The sequence below is a fragment of the Sorex araneus genome, chromosome 11 (assembly GCF_027595985.1).
Source record: "Sorex araneus isolate mSorAra2 chromosome 11, mSorAra2.pri, whole genome shotgun sequence".
Taxonomy (NCBI): Eukaryota; Metazoa; Chordata; class Mammalia; order Eulipotyphla; family Soricidae; genus Sorex; species Sorex araneus.
The window spans coordinates 95250-111067 of record NC_073312.1 but is presented as its reverse complement, the minus strand read 5'-3'; the positions used below and the strand labels follow the sequence as shown (position 1 = coordinate 111067).

The window sequence follows — 15818 nt, the reverse complement described above, 5'->3', positions numbered from 1 at the left end:
CAATAAAGGGGGCGAAAGGAAAGATCAAAGTTTTTGTGGTAACTCAGGACGACACACACTGCATCCTCAAGCTCTCCAAACAGAAAACTTATCCTCAAAGGTTTCCAAGGCAACCATGAAGGGTCCAAGGCAAGCCACGTCCCTGAGCCCAGCCAAAGGTGAATCATGAGTCTTGGCTGTTCTCTGAGGGGCATTGGGCCCCTGGCATCTGTCCATTGACTGGACTTAGTCTCTGAAGCCATGGCCTCTAGGAGCCCTGGAGTGACCTCACAGGTGACAGTCCGGGCAGTTCAGGAGCCACGCCAACCAGAACACCAACACCTGGGGTTCTAATCTCCACACAACAAAACACACATGAAGCTTTCCTTTCTGAAAGAACCAACGTGCCACAAGAATCTAGCCAGCTCACAAACTTGTCACCTAGACAAAGAGCTGGTGTTCCAATGGCGGGTATGATCGTGGGTGTTCTTGCTTCATGAGAACATTTTTGTCACTGAATCACCATGAACTACAAAGTTACCAGGTTATTGTCTCCTCCATTCTACGGCCAGTCCTTCTCTAGAACTGAACTCAAGGCAGGATGTGTGGCCTCACCTGGCCTCTCCAGCCTCCCCCGGGTTCTCACTCCAAGCCAACTGGCTCCTGAACTATTCTGTCTCCTGGTTCTACAACCCGCCAAGACGGGCAACTGTAGTGATGCTGCCATTAAAACCTGAAAGCTGGTAACTCCTCCAAGGGCTCTAAGGAGAGATGGCAAACGTGTGCAACGCTTCAATCTGATGTGTCGGGTGCTCTGATTTCTCCTGAGTTAGGGGAGACCCTCCTCGCATTGTGACTCTCGTTCTTGGCACTACTGCAGGAAGGAGCAGTTTGCTTCCTCTGATCTATTTCTTCTTCTCCTGGCAGAAACGGTGCTCAGAAGCCAATACTGAGTCCTTGAAGATGTGAACTCCTGTCCCCCCCCACCCCCGCAATCCAGAGCGTGTGGGGCATGGCTGGCATGTCCACTCTATCCTGGTTATAGTAGTTTCTCCTGTTGGAAGGGGACATCTTGTGGCTGTCCCTGGTTCCTGGGTTGCGAGGGTCTGGTGAGGGACGCGAGGAAAGGGACGGCCCCTCCCCAGAGTTCAGGTGCCTGGAACTCTGCTGTTCTCAGAGCAGCTGTCTGCCACACGCCCAGCAGCGAACCTTCTCGGTCCTTCCCCCAGCAGGAGGGGGCAAGGGTGCGAGTGTGCCAATGCTCCTTTGCTTCCCCAGATTTTCCTTCGGAGTCTGGGGGCACGTCGGTGTGTGTTCTTGTAGCTCAGAACCCAAACATGATCGCATATGTCGAGTGTGGCAGGTCTGTTTCGTATGAGCAGGATCTGGAGGGGGCTCAGCTGGGCTTTGTTGAGGACACCCCCCTCCCCCTGGCTGCAGGTGGGGGGAATAATGCGAGTCTCGTTCAGAGCTGCCCATCGGCCTTTGTCCTTCGGTCCCTCCTGTCGGTGGTTCTACTCCACGTTCCAAGAGGGGTGGCGAGACATCACAAGAGTCTGAACTGGGGTCCTAGTTTGACCCTCAAATCATGATGGGGGTCCTTCCTGCCCGGCTTCCCTGTGGGAGACCTATCCTGGATAACCCCGTTCCCCCAGATGATGAAAGTCCATTCCACCAGGCTGCCCCATGGGAGGTCTGGCTTGGACCAGTTCCCTCAGGATGAAGCTCTGAGCATCTACAACTGCCCCCCAGCCCCCCCCCGCAAAGAAGACACCTTTGTAAAGGGGTGCGATCCTTCCCTTCAGGAGGGTTCTCTGAAAGAGTTAAACCTTGGGTGACTCCTGGGATTGGCTCATTCAAATCTCTGCAGGGCCCCAGAAGCTGTAGTGCGGCAGTCTTGGCTCGACCCTGGGTTCGAGCCTGAGCTGAATCCTCTCCTGTGCTTGGGAGTAGGCTGTCTCCTGTGGGCACGTGTGACGGAAGCAGACAGGTGGTGGCATCTAAGGGCGGGAAGTGTCCACGCACGGGCAGCTCTGCTCAGCGAGGGGAGGTTGGGGGGGCCACACGCGCTGGAGCTGCTTACCCTTCCCTGACTCGAAAGCAAGTTTCCAGCTGCATCACTGCCTCTGGCTCCCTGCCCTGCAGGGCCTGTGGAGGTGTGGGAGGCCTCCAACTCCGGGCCGACGGGCATGGCCTGGGCACGGCAATTCTGACCTCTGTGCAGCCTGGGGCATCTTAGGACACATGTCCATGTTGGCATTGCCAGTAGCAAGGATTGAGACGACTGTTGGGAAAATGGGCCCCTGTGAAGCTTAAAAAAACAAACAAGCGGATGGAACATCCACTTCTTTTTGCCTGAAAAATACAAATGTGCCACAAGAGTCTGTCTGGATGGCACGAAGCGTGGCTGGCTGGCCAGAGGGGGGGGAGGTTACATTCTTGTGACATCTCTCACGGAGGGATAGTTCTCCAAAATCCAAGGTGAGTCAAGGGCAGACAGGTATGAGCAGAAGTGAGAGACAGAGCAGAAGTGCCCCTCTGGGGGGCCTGGAAAACGCCAGCGAGAAAAGGAAACCCCTGTCCCAAGCCCCCAAGTGGGGAAGGGCCCCAAGCACTGGTGTCCGGTGTGGGGGGGACTGTCCCCACAAAGCTTCGTGTCTGTGAGCTCCTTTGCAGCCCTTTGGGTAGTGTCTGCCAAGAGAGAAAACAAACTGCCTGGGACGTGCCCCGGGGGTCCCGCAGGTGGGACCTGTGAGCAGGGAGGGGCTTAGGGTGGGCCCGAGGGAGATGAAGCACCGAAAAGGCCTGATGAGGCCCGGAGGGGGGCAGGGTGGAAATGTCAGGGGTCTCGGGTCCAGCTGAGATGGCAGTAGGCGGCACCATGTTCCCTCCATGCTTGCCGGGCACAGCTGAGGGCGCGACCTCACAGCAGCCCGGCCCCTTCCGACGTGAGGCCTCCGAACTGCAGGTGGGGATCTCCCCCTCACCCCTGCCAGCCAGGCTCAGAGCTCACAGGAAGACACAGGAGCGGTGGCCTGAGAGTGTCCAGCTAGCCTTCTCGCACCCAAGTCCCCTGTGGTCCGGGGGGAGCCAGGGGTGAGAGCCCCGGTGGCTTCTTTGCATCAGATCTTGGGAGTCCTCGGGGCCGTGGCCCCTCAGGGCCTATTCAGTGTGGGTCTGAGGCGCCCAGAGCTGTGCTCTCTGTAGCCCGGTAGGTCCTGGGGAGTCCTCAGCCCCCCTCCTGCCGGCCCCTTGGGTTGTTCTCCCAGAGTTAGACTTGTGGCAGGACGTGCCTCTGAGCCCGATGGCTCTGAGCAGGCCCCAGGCTGAGGAGGGCGACGGGAGGAGCTTGTGAGGTGACGGTGAGCGTGTCCCGGCGTGGGACCACCCGGGAGCGCACAGCGGGCGGGCTCTGTGGGACGCTTCGGCTGGGCCGCTGGAGACGGAGTGACCGCTGCCCCGGCCTCCGTGGGCAGGGTCGCCCAGCCCGGCGCTGCTGCCCAATCTCCTCCAGAAGGTTCTCTCTCGCTCCCTGTCTCCTCGTTCTAGATCCTCGAGGCCGTGAGGCGTCTCCCCTCCTCCCCGTGTGTGTGGTTCTGAGAAAGGAGCTCAAGGGGCTTCTCGACACGACCTGCTCCAATCGCAGGCTGACCTCGGCCCTCCCGAGGCTCCCGACTTCCGGTTGTGAGTTTCAGGAAAATGTGGGGGTGAGCAGGACGAGAGCATTCGGTGGTCAAGAACCGTTCCCTTAGCTGGCCCACGGCAATGACGGGCAAAGGACCCAGGGAACGGAGGAACAGGGCCCCAGGCTGGGGGGTGGACGGAGTCTCTCTTCCCCATCAGGGCTGACCTTCTCCCCTGACTGCATAGTAATTTCTCCTCCTTTCTCCCATCGTCGGTGGGGCAACCCAACCTAATGTCTCACATTTCCCCTGGCTCCTGTGCCCTCGAGTCCCAGCTCACTCATTATTCTAGTCCTATCAACCTGGCAGAAACGTGGAGGCCCAGGTTACAGTGAAGGTTCAAGTGGTTGGACGGGACCGATCAGCTCCCCTCAAGGGACCCCCGGCTGCTCTGTAAGTCACCGTACAGACTGCAGCAGCCTTGGCTGCAGCTGGAGAAACTTGTGTTTCGTCTCCGAAACCTGAGTCTGAACAGCAAGTCTTGGGCCGCTCTGGGGGTAAATGTCCAGGGTTGAGACGGGCCTTGGGGTGAACAGGGCCAGCCTGGAGATGGCGGCTGCCTCCTTAGGTGCCCTGCTCTGCTGTCTAGCACAGAATGTTGTCTTTGTAGGAAATCCTATGAATGGAACACCTCTCTCTCTCTCTCTCTCTCTCTCTCTCACACACACACACACACACACATTGAGTCATTGTGAGATAGTTATCCATTTATAAGCAAATTCCATTACTAATGGTTGCGTAGTATTCCAATGTTTACTCAGTCGTCTGTGGAGCACTTCTCCACGGGGCCATGAGAGAGAGCATCGTCCTTCCCTGGAAGGTCCCACGGAAGCCTTTGGCCCATCAACCTCACTCTCTCGAGCCAGGTGTATGTAGCGCCGCCTGCATCTTGGCACAATCTTGTCGCCGCTCTGCCAACAAGTCGTAACAAGCTGTATTTTGTGTGCTAATGAGGTTGGAGCAAGCTGGATTTTTTGTGTGCGAATGTTTCAGCAGGTGAGTACAAGAGGAATGGAAGTGACAGGACACAGGCTCTCAGGCAGATCCGTGGTCTGTGATGGACCCTTCAGGGCTCCGAGACTCCCCGGGGGGTCATGGAGCTCAGGACTGATGATGGTTCTATCAATCACATGTGACGTCACGCAGTACGACTTGCCTTGAGTTCGATGTCGAAGGCAGCCTGGACACAACAGAAACCCCCGTGGTCTGTGCTGGGAAGTGCCCCCCGCCCCCCAGGTGGGTCCCTTCCTACATGATGAAGTTGCCCTGTCGCTCTCTCCCCAGAAGAAAAGTACCCGGTGTGAGCAGCATGAGAGATCACCCTGCGGAGTGCGGGGAGAGTGAGGCCGCCTTGTTTCCTCACCATTCTGTTTCAGCAACTTCTCTCTCGTTCAATGGGTCAGAGCCACAGCTGATGAGACTTAGGCAGGAAGCAAGGGGATTCCTCAGGCTTGGAGTTCTTGGCACAGCGAAGCCCGGAAGTGGGGAGAGACCCCAGGAACCTGGGAAAAGGCTCCTCGGAAGCTGAACTTGGGGGAAACGGGCAGGCCCTTTTGCTGGTGGTCTGGGGTTGATAGACAAGGTCAGATAATGGGCCAGTTAAGGCACACTGTTTTCCTCAGAGGACGGTGCCAGGCAGAGCAGAGCAGAGAACAAGCTTCTCCAAAGGCCACTTTGTAAACACTCAGACCTGTGCACTCTCGGACAGGGGGAAACTCAAAGCTGGTATTGTTGGTGTTGTATCGTCTCCTGTGCGACTCACAGCTCTCCAGAGAGAGTGCTCTGAAAACAAGTTCCTAATGATGCATCCCATACCCGGTCTAGGCAATTCTGTGACACGTAAGTGGGAGAGAAGAGTCAAGATTGCTGCTGGCTGGAAGAGATGGCCTGAAACTCTCCTGCTTTGTCAGTTGTGACTGTGGAAAAGGACTTAGAAATAATAATCCAGGGCTGGGTTCACAGGGCAGGGACTGTTAAAATAAAAGGCTCACACAGCAGGGACATGTTTAAGCCAAAGTCGATGACAGAACCCAGCAAAAATTAAAGACTGAAGTGTGGACACTTGCAGAAGAAATGAGGGGTTGATGGACGGGTAGAAGGGGGTCATTCTGATGGCGACTCAACTTTTGGGGCCGTGGTGAGACCCAAAGTTCTGTCTGGTGAGACCCAGACATTTTGAGGTCTGCGGCTGTACTCTGTAAAATTTTAAAGTCTTGTGAGCAACGGGTAAACCAGTAAAACTTGATTATAGTCTCTTGGAGGGAGAAATGTGTCTAATCAAGAACTTTCTAGAATGTGGGTTTAGAAGCAGGTTGTCCACTGGAGGTCAGTTGAACTTCTCTTGAGCAAAGGTACACAAGCAGCTTGATGGAGAAACAGTTGTCTTTGCTGAGCAATTGCATGTCTGTGTGCAAAAAAAAAAAAAAAAAGCAAAGGAACAGTCAACATTTACTAGAGGTTTTAACTCTGGGTTCCAGTCTCTTCCCTGCTGGAACCACACCTGAGTCCATCCTCAAGGACTTTGGAGGGGGCAGAGATGAGAACAGGAGTGAGGAGATGGGGCTGAGTACGGGCCCAAGGCACTGTCGAGCCCAGGAGCGTTCCCCAGCCCCCCACACCCTGTCTGCCCCAGGCCACTTAAAGCCCATCCGATGAGTCCAAATGCCAGGTGAGATTTTCTGCGTGTCAGTGAGACCTGCGGTCTCTTCTCCTGGAGAGAAGATTCTTAAAGATGAAGCCAAACCTTCCTGGAGAGGACAGGAATCCCCCACCCTGCCCCCAGCAGCTGGCAAAGGAAGAGCCAGCCTCTGTGCCAGGGTGTGCAGGTAAAGTCAAGGAGAATCTGTGTGGGGGCAATAGGACAGTGGCCCGGGTCTGGCCATGCACGCAGCCCACCCAGGATCGATCCCCAGCACTGCATATGGCTTCCCGTGCCTAGCCCGGAAGAACCTCTGAGCCCCACAGGGGGGAGGGTGGCCCCCCAAACAGTTCTGGGAGTGCTCCCGGTGCCAAAGCCAATTCTGGGAGTGATCCCTGTGCCAAAACCAATTCTGGGAGACCAAAAATGCACCAGGGGATGAGAAGCGGCCAATCAGGGCCACCCCGTAACGGAAATTGCTCATCAGAGCAGTGCCCCGCCCCGCCCCTCCAGCCTGATGCTGGGTCCCCATTCCCCCCCGCACCCAATAAGGTTCCTGTGGGTGACCTGCATTGCCCCCCCCCCCAAATAACCACCCTGATGCTTGGCATCTTGCCAGACCCAGTCAAAAGGTGGGGCCGGTGGGTGGAGCAATGGTACGATGGCAGGGCACCTGTCTCGCATGCGGCCGCCTGAGTGCAACCCCCCGGCACCACACACGGGCCCTCACGCACAGAGCCTGCAGCAACCCCTGCGCATCACCAGGTATGGCCCAAAATCACACCGAAAAGCCAGAGGGGCTCTGCTCTCGTGCCACCAGGACCACACTGGTCCCCAGCTCTTCCGGGAGGCCTATGTCGGGGACTTCCCTGTCTTGGGAGGCTCCTGAAGTTGAGTCAGTGATTAAAAATAATAAAAAGCAGCCTTTGGGCCAGAGCGATAGCCCAATGTGGAGGGCATTTGCCTTGCACATGGCTGAGCTGAGTTCAATTCCCAGCATCCCAACGGTCCCCCGAGCACTGCCAGGAGGAATTCCTGAGTGCAGAGTCAGGAGGAAGCCCTGAGCATAGGTGGGTGTGACCTATAAAGCACCAAAATAAATAAATAATAAATAAATAAAAGCAGCCTTTATGAAATAATACCTTTAAAACTTACAGACACACAGCATGGTGCTCCAGCTCAGCAAGCAGTGCTCCTCTGCTGCTGGCGCTGACGGAGCGGGCCATGAGGATGGAGATAACGCCCTCAGAGTCGGCCTTGGCCCAGGGGTGCTCCAGGGTCCTGGACGAGGACAGACACTTGGAGCACTGGAATCCGAGAAGTTTTAAAATCGGGTCTATCCCAGACCCCCGTGCCGAACCGATTTCACTGGGGCTCCTCAGATGGACGGGTGACCGCCCCCCCGCCCACTCCAGATGAAGCCCTGGGTGCTACCAACTTTCAGAAGAAAGACCCAGGTACGCGGGAACGAGCTTTTAAGACGCCAGGCCACATGGCAGCAGGGACGGTTGTCCCTTCCCATCTCCCCACCCCTCCGGGGTCCTGGGTGTCACGCTTGCAAGCTGTCTCTGGGCCATGTTTAATTAAGCACACCACTGGCCTTGATCCAGAGACCCACAGACGGATCTCAAAATGGAGTATCCCCCTACAGTGACGTCTCTAGACCCCAATCCTTGACGTGTTTAGAATTCCAGGGGCCCGCGGCTGTGTGACCTCTCATGTGATATTCATAATAAGCAATAGAAAGTAAATTATGTAGAATCTCTCTGTAGCAGCAGGCTTGAACAGCGGTGGGAAAATTCTAAACACTGGCAGTGGGAAGGTGCAATGGGGGTGAGATTGGTGCTGATATATTGAATGTAAATAATGTGAACAGCCTTATGAAAATAATTTTTTCTAAATCAGGTGATTCTTTGGCACCCGAGGTATAGACGGGAGAGCTGGGCTTCTGCTTGAGGATGCGTCTCACCGTGGGAAGAGCTTTGGAAGGGCAGGTCTCCCCACAAAGCACCCCAAGGCACCTTCTCATCCTGTGTTCTCATTCTGGACTCCAGGGTCCTCCTGTAGACTGTGCTCCGCCCCCCCACGAAAGGGTGGGGGCCGCTGTGGGCTGTGGTCAAGTCCCCCGGGAAGCGCCGGCATTAAGAGGGGCCTTGGGACTGTGTCAGTGGGAGAGGGAGATACTGAGCTATCATGTGATTCCCACAACTGCCTTTGTCCCCCGGGAGCACTGGAGTAGGAGGGAGCACAGAGGGGCGTGAGGCCCGGCCTAACTGCCAGCTCTGGCATGTCCCTGGGCTGCACTGGGAAGGTCATGACCTTGGGTGAGGCAACTCGGCTGCTAAGGCTGGTAGGTGCACTGCATTCGCAGAGCTGGAGGAGAGGTCCAGGAGGACTTCCTGGAGGAGGTTACGTGGAGCTGCGTTTTGAAGGTCCCGGGGTGAGTCAGGAGAGACGAGCAGGGACCACAGAAGAAGAAGGCCGACATGGCGACTCGGCAACTCCTGTGTGCCCTAAAGGCCTGCCTGCCAGGAAGGCTCCTGGCAGGGGTCATGAGCTGACGTGGCCCAGCCCTGCCGCACGGCGCTGCGGCCCCACTTGAAGAGTTCGGACGCCCCCTTGTGGCAGAATCTCCACCCTGCCCGCTGGGCACAGGGCTGCCGGACAGTCCCTAGGGGGAAATTCAAAGCAACTGTGACAAAGTAACACAGCCCTGCGCGGGCTGCCTGAGCCCCTGGACAGAGGTATTCGCCGGGGCAGCCCAGGGAAATGTGAACCGTGAGGCTTAGGTGTTTTTTTTTTCCCCTGGCAGTGCTTGGGGGATCATATGGGATGCTGGGGTAGAACCCGGATTGATCCCAAGGTTTTGATTTTTGGATTTAGGGCCACCCACACTCAGGGACCGTATGTCATGCTGGGGATTGAACCCCGGTCAGCTCCATGCAAGGCAAGAGCCCAGTCCGCTGTGCAATGGCTCTGGACCCACGACTTTTGAACATTTTCTTTCCCACCACCCACATCACGTGACCTTGGAGACGCAGTCTGGAGATACATCTGGGGGGAAAAGGTGCTTTGGGTTAGCCCCCCGCTCCCCAAAGAAGACCAAGCAAGTTGCTTCACTCCTGAGACCTAGGTGGGAAGGGGAATTAGGGAACTTTCTGGGTCCTATTTTGTTTTAAATCAGGGGCGGGGGTGTTGCGTAAAATACAACAGAAAAAAGGGCCTTGCAAGTGGCCATCCCTGATTGGCTCCCCGGAATCCCATAGGGTCCCCCCGAGCACTGTCAGGAGTAATTCCTGAGTACAGAGCCAGGACTAAACCCCTGAGCATCGCTGGATGGAGTCTAAAACCCAAAAGTAAATATTTCTTTTTGATGTCACATTAGTGACACGTGTCACATTGATGTCACATGAGAAACAAAGTAAATGTTTTTGGAGGTTTGATGTCGCTGCACTGACCGCCCTCCCCCAAGAGCCAATATCCATCCCTCGCCACTGCCCAGCGGCTTGAGGCTTCGGGGAGCGGAGGGGAAGAGAAGACGTCCCGAGGCTGGCACCGGGCTCCAACAACTGTTTAACTGTTTGCTGCCTATAGATTTTGAAAAGACAATTGAAGAAAATGCAGTGGGGCACGGAGCTAAACTTTGTCCTCACTTCGATACAGCATTTCACATCAGCCGCCGAAGAGAGGGGCGAGAACGCCACCCCCTGCCTGCTGAGGAATTGATTCTCTTTCCGGGGAAGGGCAGGGCCACGGCCAAGGGCCTTCTGGAGGTGGACACCCCGCACAGCCCTGCAGCGCCTCCTGGCCCGAGCTGACCCCGTCCCCCTTCTCGGGGGCGCCTGGCGCTCAGGCAGCCCTGTACAGTGCAGGGAGGGCCTTTAGGTTCCTTCTTTGAGTCGCGCCTGCCAGGGACCACTACACGGCCTCTGCCAGGCCAGCACGGGGGCCGGCATGGAGTCCACGGCCCGCACCTGGGTCTGTGAAGGCGTTAGTTTCTCTTCCGGAGGTATCTGGGGGTGGGAGGAGCTGGACCACTCCTGGGGGTACTCAAGGATCATTGCTGTGGGTGCTCGAGGGTCCCTCCCGGGGGTGCCCAGGGAACCACATGTGCTGTCAGGGATGGAGCTGGGATCAGCTGTGTGCAAAGGAACTGCCTTACCCCTTGGCTACCTCTCCGCCCCCTTGCAGGAGTGTCCTGCAGCTCTGACATGGGGGTCCTGCAGACCCTGAGCAGGGGGAGCCCCGGTGCAGCCCGAGAGGCAAGGACTTGCTTACACGTGCAAATGGGCCATGGGACGTGCACCCACCAGCCACCCCCCTCCCCCGGCCCTCTCATCCCGCCTCTGTCCCAGTCCCAGGGGCTGGGGACCGGCGAGGGGCAGCCCGTTGTCGAGGGAGTCCAGGGCCGGGCTCCAAGGCTCCCAGTCCCAAAGTTTCCATCAGGTATGGCAGGAAGGACACACTAGGTGGTGAGGGGAAGGGCTCGCCTGATCTGTGCTCGTAACAAAAGGGGCTCAGAACTGGGGGTGCAGTGCAGGTAAGCGCCCAGCCTGCCCGGGAGGCCCGGGCTCCCAGCCCCAGTGCCGTGGGGGTGGCGGGGGTGGGGGCGACCCGGGCTGGGCACGAGCTCTGTAGACAAGGCCTTGAATCCACAGCAGCACGAGGTGCCCTGAGCACTGCCGGGGTGACCCGGTGACCCCCCACCACCACCAGGGCCGAGCGTGGAACATCCCAGCTAGGTTGGCCCACCAGGAGTGACCCTGGGCCCCCCCCAAGCACTGCTGGGGAGAGACCCCCAACAAATCAGGACACCCAGGATGTGTCAAGACACAGGCGGGGGCCGGAGGGGTAGAGCAGCAGATAAGTCTCTTGCATTGCAAACAGCTGACACAGGCTCGATTCCTAGCATCCCATATGGAACCCCCGAGTCTGCCAGGAGTGACCCCTGAGAACTGCCGGGTGTGGCCAGACACAAAATCAAAATGACACAGTGAGATGACAAGGATCCTGGGCCTCCGGACCCAGCGGGGGGTGCTGCTGTCCCGGCCCCGTCAGCCTCGCCAGGTTCCTCAAAGGGGCGTCACTGACAGACTCTAAGCAGGCCATGCTCCCCACCTGGTGCTCGGCGGCGGGGGAAGATGCCTGAGAGAAGGGCTGCAGAAGGTTCCAGAACTCCCGTGTCTCCCACCCCTTCCCCAGCACGAAAGGCCTGGGCCCCGTAAACTTGGCTCTGAGCTTCCCCTGGCCCCAACACAGGACTCCCCCCTCTATTCCTTGGCTCCGGGATGCTCGGGGGAGCCCGGCCAAGACACCTCCCAACCCCGGGCTGGAGCCTTTGATCCAGCCCGGCGCGCAGCCGAGGCGTTTTTATGTGTAATCGCTGCCAGCCGAGCCCAGCCAAAAATAAGATTAGGGCGGGCACGGGCCCAGACCCCGTCCACGCCCGCCCAAGCCCCCGGCTCCTCTGCGGTCGCCGCCTGGCCCCTGGGTGCCCCGCGAACAGGAGCCTGCAGTTCCAGACGGTTGCTGGGACCGTGTGGGGAGAAATAACCCCCTTCACTGGGATGGAGAGTAATCTGGCCTGGGGGCTGGGGCGATAGCACAGTGGGGAGGGCGTTTGCCTTGCTCACGGCCGACCCGGGTTCGATTCCCAGCAACCCATAGGGTCCCTGAGCACTGCCAGGAGTCATTCCTGAGTGTGCATTGCTGGGTGTGACCCAAAAGGAAAAAAAAATCTCTTTCCCCTGACCCTGATGGGACGCAGAGATGATGTCACATCTTCCCACCGTCTACTGAAGCTCCCACGTGGCCACAATCCAGAGACACAAAGATGAATGTTGGACCCCAACAACCTGCCACAGCGATTTCTTCAGACCCTGGTTATGAAAGTCTTAGAATTCCTCGCAGCCGTGCGACATTATATTATATCTGTAACAAGCAATACAAAACACATGTCTGGCATTGCATTTTCAGGAGGTATGAGGGGTGGTAGGACTGGTCTTGAAATATCGACGGAAACTGAAGTAGAGAAAGAGTATTGTGCAAATTGTCTGCCATGCAGGCAGAGGAAGGTGTAGATGGGTGGGCGGGAATTCTGGGGATTTGGGCGGTGGGAAGCATGCACTGGGGGAGGGGTGGGTGTCTGATGACCATATGATCAAAGATCAAACATGAGAGTTTTGTTACTGTACCCCATGGTGAATTAATAAAAATAAAGAAATAAAATAAATATTTATGACCATTGGGTTCATGCAGGCTATTATTTCTCTAAAATGGTTTCTCCATATGTAATGGTCAGAGAGTCTCTTGCCTGCACGCTTGGCTGTCTTCCCCCGGGCCCCTTAAAGGGGGTGGGCTCCAAAAAAAAAAAAAGAATAACCTGGCCTGAGGACTGTGGTCTGAGATATCCAGAGAGATGACCCCAGGAAGAGCCAAACTTGAAGCTTAGTATATCCCCTACTGTGTTCGTACAAAAGTGACTAGAGGGGCTGGAGTGATAGCACGGTGGGTAGGGTGTTTGCCTTGCACGCGGCTGACCCGGGTTCTATTCCCAGCATCCCATATGGTCCCCTGAGCACCGCCAGGGGTAATTCCTGAGTGCAGAGCCAGGAGTAACCCCTGTTTATAGATGGGTGTGACCCAAACAGCAAAAAAAAAAAACAAAAAGACTACAAATATTAGAAATTGACTATGATTGTTTAAATTACTAGCTGAGGAAAGGAGAAAGCAACACACCCTGGATGAAGCCCCACCCTTGAGTGGGTCTCCTAGTAATCTGAAAGGCTGAACCCTCAGATGAGATTTTGTCTTTGGGTTGATCTCCCAGAACTTCCCCTGAAGGTGTGGCCTTGTCTCTGTTATGCTAATGCTCAGCCCCACCCGAGGTGAGCCCCATCCTTTCCGAGTTCTATAAAACTGTGCTGGAAGGGGCAGAGGAGGGACTTTGAGACTTTGGACTCGGAAGACTTAGAAGACAGAGAGAAGACGGTGACGAGGAAGAGGATGGCTGCAACCAGAGGACTTCGGGGTCTACGAGGAGACTAGGATGATGGACCTGTGACGACTGGGACCACGACCAAGACTACAACCAGAACTACAACTGCACGGTGAGGGGAGAGATCAGACTACACTGGGGAGGAGAGAAATCACCTGACAGCGCCAAGCCTGGGGCCCTGTTCCTTGGTTCCCCCATCCTTCATCCACCCGCCCATCGCCTGACCGGCCAGGGAGACGGTTCTCCTGCACCGGACGCTTGAGTCCTGCACGCGCCCTCTGCTGCTGCTTTTCTTTCTGTTGTGGAAAGACACAAAGGCCCTGAATAAGACGTCGAAGCTGGGAGTCGGCCTCGGGCCTGACAGGATTGTGGTGGTTGGTGTCCGTCCCGACTCAGAAGCTGCCGCCGTCTCTGGACACGCTCAAGATGACCTCGCTGGGCTTCAACGCACCCAACAGGCAGGACTGGGAGGTCTCGGATTTCCTGATTCTGTGCCAGACGTGTCTTGGAGAAAACCCGTATGTCTGGATGACCAAAGAAAAGTATGGGAAGGAATGCAAGATCTGTGCCAGACCATTCACAGTATTTCGCTGGTGTCCTGGAGTTCGCATGCGTTTCAAGAAAACCCAAGTGTGTCAGACCTGCAGCCAACTAAAGAACGTCTGTCAGACCTGCCTGTTGGACCTGAGGTACGGCCTGCCAGTCCAGGTTCGTGACACAGGGCTGTCATTGAAGGAGGATATGCCCAAGTCAGAAGTTAACAAGGAGTACCACATGCAGAATGCGGGGAGAAAGATTTCTAACTCAGATGAAACACGGCCTGTCCCGGCCCCAGGAATACGCTTCTCAAGCTGGCACGAACGAAACCTTATTCCAAAAGAAATCTCCCCCGTATCTGCTCCTTCTGGGTGAAAGGAGAGTGTAAGAGAGGAGAGGAGTGTCCACACTGACACGAGAAGCCCACAGGTCCAGATGACCCCCTTGCTCATCAGAATATTCAAGACTGGTACTATGGGGTCCATGACCCTGTGGCAGACAAACTGTTAACACGGGCATCAACGATGCCCAGTCTGGACCCACCCAAGGATAAGACTATCACACATTCTATGTGGGCGGTCTGGGAGACGCTGTGACTGCGACGGATCTGAGGGATCGTTTCTCTCAGTTTGGAGAGACCCGGGCGGTGACTGTCTCAAAGAGACTGCAGGGTGCTCTCGTTCAGTATGCCACCAGGCAGGCTGCAGAGGTGGCTGCTGATGTGTCCTTTAAGAAGCTGATCGTCAACGGCCAGAGGCTCCACGTGAGGTGGGGCCGGTCCCAAGCAGCGAGAGGGCGAGGAAAGGACAAGGGTGGAGCCACAGGTGCTGGGATCGAGAGATATTGTGGGAAGACAAGAGAAAGGAAACAAAGCAGACGGCTGGAGTAACAGGACAGTGGGTACAGGAACAGCGGGTAGGTCTGTTGATAACCCTGTCCCATATGGTCCCCCAAGCACTGCATGCGAAATGCCAGGGTAGGTCCCTCCAAGAGTCACAAGGTGTGGACCCACCCCCTAACCACTCACATCCCTAACAAAAAGAGCAAAACCCCAAAGAAGTCAGCCTGGCCTGTCATCTGTAAGGCCCTGGAGACCTGTCGTGATTGACAACTGATCACTAAACTGGGAGACCTCCTTGACAGCCACTGAGTGTCACCCCAAAGCCAAATATAAAAAAGAACGTGGACAAAAGTGGCCTCAGACAGAAGAATCAGGCACTCCCACTGGAGCCATGTCCCACATCTCCTTCCTGAAGTGACTCCCAGACAGTCCACACTGGACATCTGTGCACTACTGTCCCTGTAGACCTTCCTCGCATCACTCTCCTCCTACCTGGGGATAGCGTGTCAGACGGTGCAACACCGTCTTCTCCAAACAGTTATTCTTGAGGACCCTACCGAGGCTTTGACAGAGACTTGGAAAAGTCAGAGCCGTGAGCACCAGAGAGGAGCACAATCTGTATGACCCTGACTGGAAGTCCTGCATTGGATTTGTAAAGGTCTGACTGGGTGCACCCTTGGACAGCAGCTCGCAGAAACACCCAGGGAGAGTCTACCAGATGCTCCTTCCTCTTCAGGGGATGCAGAAGCGGATTAGAATCTGGGCAACCCATTGCTCTCAGGGAAGGCAAGGCAAAAGCAGACCTGTAGTGCTGTCTCTCAGATCCCTTGGGTCCACTGTAACAGAAAATGTTTTAACATCTAAACAGAAATCTAGTGGAACAGATAAACATTACATTCTGGTGGCACTTGCTTTTCATACACCTGACTCTGGTTTGATCCCCGCATCCCATAGGGTCCCCCAAGTCTACAAGCCCCCAAGTGATTCAAAAGGTAACTCTAATGAAACAAAGCAACAATAACAACAAAAAATACTCAAGTGTGAATTCTGAGGTGCCCTCCCCAGGTCACCAGATGTGAAGATTAGTGAGGAGGTTAGGTTCCATGGTACGACATGTTTGATGGTCTCTCTCGCCAGAGAAAC

General features: G+C 56.0%; 1 pseudogene; it reads left to right on the top strand.

Moving 5' to 3' along the window:
* Positions 1 to 13723: 13723 nt before the first annotated feature.
* LOC129399345 (pre-mRNA-splicing factor RBM22-like) lies at positions 13724 to 14723 on the top strand (annotated as a pseudogene).
* Positions 14724 to 15818: the final 1095 nt, after the last annotated feature.